The following is a 4243-nucleotide window of genomic DNA, read 5'->3' on the forward strand; positions in this document are numbered from 1 at the left end:
CAAAGTTATGCATACAGTTGATCTTGTTTTATGTCTTAGATAATGACACGAGCCCAGCGTTCTCTTTTTATCTCTAGCACAGAGGGGCTGAAATCTAGGCTAAGGAAAGAACTGACTAGTGGATATCAAATGTACATTGACTTTGTGAGACGTTTCCCCAGTGACTCTTTGGAACTGCTTGCTCTGTGGATCACTGGGAGTGAGCCCAAAAGGATAGAGTTGAGTGATGTGCAGATACACATAGACTTCTTCAATCTCACTGAGGTCTTTTCCAAGTCTTGAAACAGAGCAGCATTCCATAGGCTAAGGAGGAACAGGTGGAGCCAAGGCATGCAAGGCATCAGGCTCCCGTGAAGCATCAGTCTGCAAAGACCCACCAGAGGTTGAATGGGGTGGGCAGAACCTCCAAGAAGTCAGCTTGACCTCTAGCTTCTTTTTTTAAGAGAATATAATTTATCAAACTTTCTGGCGGGTATTATGTTAAGCATTAGATATATTAAAAAGAAGATAAAAAGCAAGATAACCCTTGTTCTCAAGAAACTGCATTCTAATAGGTAAGACCCACCATCCCAAAACATATAAGGGAAGTAGTCAAAGAAGGATGTTTAGGTCTGGCCAAAGCTTCTTGAACTGGGACAGGATCATCTAACTGAATGTGGGGGTTGTGAAAAATTTGGCAACAGCAGAAGGTTCCTGACACCTGTTTTATATACCTATATTCTCCGGGGTCATGTAAAATTTCTCTGGCAAAAAGGGATTGCAAGTGGAAAAAGTTGAAGAAGCCCTGTACGATACCATGGTGATGTGTCCAAAGAGGGCTTTGGTGGAGTCAGTCAGTTAACTCAGTAAGTCCTTACTCTGTTCCAGGCAGTAGGATAAGCTCTGAGTAAACAAAGAAAGGCAAAACCTTGGTCCCTGCTCTCAGTAAGCTTACATTCTAGAGGGAGAGATAGCCTGGTAATAACTAGGCATGTCCAAGGTACATACAGAGAAGGTAGAAAGTAACCTTAGAAGGGGCATCTAGGTGGTGGAGTGGATAAAGCACTGGCTCTGGATTCAGGAGGACCTGAGTTCAAATCTGGCCTCAGACACTTGACACTTACTAGCTGTGTGACCCTGGGCAAGTCACTTAACCCTCACTGCCCTACCAAAAAAAAAAAAAAAGAAAGAGAAAGTAACCTTAGAGAGGAAGGTGCCAGCAGCTGGGGGTGGGAGACAACAACCAGGAAGGGCCTCCCCAAGAAGGTGAGATTTGATCTGAGTCTTGAAAGATGCCAGGGAAATGAAAAAGTAGCAGGAGAACATTCCAGGCAAAGGTGACAGCTCATGAAAAGGCACAGAGGGGACCGATAGAGTATTGTGTGTTACGAACAGCAAAGAGGCCCATTTCCTGGATCAGATAAACCATGGAGGGGAGAGGAGTATGGGAAGACTAAAAGGTGGGAGTAGCCCCCCGTTGTAAAGAGCTTTAAATGCCAAACCGAGGACTTCGCATTGGATTCTGGAGAAAACAGGGAGCCAGTGGCAGTGGGGGAGTAACATGGCTAGGCCTGTGTTTTAGAAAAATCACTTTGGCACCAAATGAAGACTGGATTAGAGATGGGGAGAGACGTGAGGCAGGGAGCCAATTAAGAGGCTGTTGTGATTGTCCAGGCAAGAGGTGATGAGGGCCTGAACTAGGGAGGTGGCTGTGTGAAGGGACAGAAAGGGATGGATCTGAGAAAGACTGTGGAGGCGGAAACAAGATTTGGCAATGGATTCATTATGTGGGGTGAACGTGAGTGAAGAGTTGAGGATAACACTAAGGCAGAAAGATACTGAATGTTTCTTCTAAGGGCTCTCTCTACCTATGACCAGCATGTAGGTGCTTTAGAATTGTTTTCTCCAGTCACCCACTGGGGATGCTGGAGAATTTGCCTGGAATCATTATATTGAGGGCTGGCAGCAGGATCCACCCAGCCAGCTCTTGCTTCCAAGGGATGAAAGAACTCAACTTGATGGCAATGTTTTGTTAAGGGGTTTTAAGTTAGGAGGATGAAAGGCAAGCCCCCAAGATATTGGGTAGACCCCCTGTGGTTAACCTAGCTGAGGGCAGGGACACGAGGTGCACAAAATGGGCGGGGATCTGCATCACTGCAGGGAATGTCCATGTGATGAGGTCAGGATAGGCCAGTGTGGATGGGCGTGAACGTCCACATTGACGAGATCAGAAAATCATTTTCCAGGGTAGATATACCTTTTGATCAAACAATTTTTCATCAAATCCAGTCCCTGATGATTGGATTTGTATCTCTCTCCTCCATTCATTTCCTTTGTTCAAAGTAACTGGGGTTATACTGGGAGAGGTTGATGGTAAGACAATGTTAACCAACGTATTGTTGGACGTCGTGGGAGTGGCTAAGCCTCTTGACAGTTGATGTGCTAACTCCCCTCTCAGAGTGGGCCCAACCCCTTCCAAATGGCTGGAATCAGACAAGGTATCAGGTCCCCTTTCTGTTTAGTTGCTAATAGCTAAGCCTGCAAGAGCTGCCACAAAACATGACTTCACACCATTACCACATGGACTTAATCTTAATAAGAAGGGAGGAGATCATTGGTAACTAGTAGCTATGTGGGGTGTTTGTCTCCTTTGCTTCCTGAACAAAATCACAAATATGAGCTACTTTCAATGCCTGGCTATTTTTCCACCTTCAAATTCACTTGTGGGGACTTTGGTTTCGGTCAGACATATGGCAGAATATGGACTCTCGTCCCCTGAAATCCTACATCCGGGGGTCCCAAAGAGGTGACCCCATATTCCAAGTCCAGCTTTCCAATAGCTGGCTGAGATGAGATCACATGTGGCGCTTTGGTGGCTTCTTGCTCACAGCTTGAATGCTACCTGGAGCAGGTTACTCCCCTGCTCAGCAAAGACCCCGTTTGTAAAAGATTGCCCACCACTGACACTGCAGAAAGGCAGCATAGTTGAGGGGCAGACAGGGAGGCAGAGGACCTGGGCTCTGATTCTGGCTCCACTCCTCCCTAGCAGTCTACCTTGGGATGAGTTACCTGCCCTCCCTGCCTGCTGTTTCCTCTATTGCTGAGGGGTGGGGCTTTGGGGGGGCAAGTTTGGCACTTTTCCTCGGAAAGATGCTGGGGAAGGCAATGGCCGTAGTGCATGTTTCCTCCCTGGCCACCAAGTCAGGACCATTCTTCCAAGTTTCCTTTCAGCTTGCTCCTGAGTAAGAAGGAGTACAAGCCTTTGTTTGGATTCAGGTTTCCCATAGTCCTTCTCCGTAATCCGTTTCCCTTTGGCCTCTCCAAGTCACACAAAGGATACCTGGGGAAAGCATTGAGGCTCAGAGCTCTCACCTGGGAAGGGAGGGAGACCCAGGCTTCTGAGCCAAGCTGGCTCTTGTCACACTTTGCCAGGCAGCTCATTTTACCTCCCAGCTGACTCCATTTGGAAAGTAGATAATGCGCTCAAAGTGCCCCCAGGAAAGCAGGAGGCCCCCGAGGGCTGCGGGCTCTCTAGGCAAGGGAGAAAGCAAGGAGAGAGCATGGAGGATGGGGGAGTGGGGAGTGGGGAGTGGGGAGTGGGGGGGGGCGACAGTGCTGGGGTAAAAAGCCCTGGAGGACTGGAAGGTACAGAGAGGGCCTGGGGAGACTGGAGCGGGCAAATGGTGGGGCAGAGATGCGTCTAGTAAGGACAGTACCAGGTGTTCTGGACAGCCTGAGCAGAACTAATGGGGGGGGCGGTGAAGGAGAGGGGAGAAAGAGGGGAATGGAGGGTCGGCACTAGTCCAGGAGACAGAATGACAGCTCTGGCAAGGAGGGGCAGGGCACTGGCTGGGGGAAGGGGGGAGGGGTTGCAAAGGGGCTCTGGGGCGACCCCTGCCCCTCACCTACACCAACAGCCCAGTCCCGGTCCGAACACAGAGGGTTGACTGCTGCGTTCCTGCTCACCTGGGCCAAGCTGGTCTGGCCCTTCCCGTAACTGACACAAGGTGCTCGGGCCGAGCCTGGGGTGGGGGGGGAGGGGGGGCGGAGGGAGGGAGGATTGGAGGGCGGGAGGGCAGCGCAGCCTTCATAAATGGTCCCACCCCTGGGGAAGGTGCATCAGTCAGCCAGGTAGGGACTGAGGAGCCGGCACCTGCCAAGACACTGCCCAGCCTAGCCCAGCCCAACCCAGCCCACACAGCCAGACTGCCTCTGAGGCCAGGAGAGCCCAGAGAGGGAGACAGGAGCAGAAAGCGAGCACAGC

Source organism: Dromiciops gliroides, chromosome X (genome assembly GCF_019393635.1).
Source record: "Dromiciops gliroides isolate mDroGli1 chromosome X, mDroGli1.pri, whole genome shotgun sequence".
Taxonomy (NCBI): domain Eukaryota; kingdom Metazoa; phylum Chordata; class Mammalia; order Microbiotheria; family Microbiotheriidae; genus Dromiciops; species Dromiciops gliroides.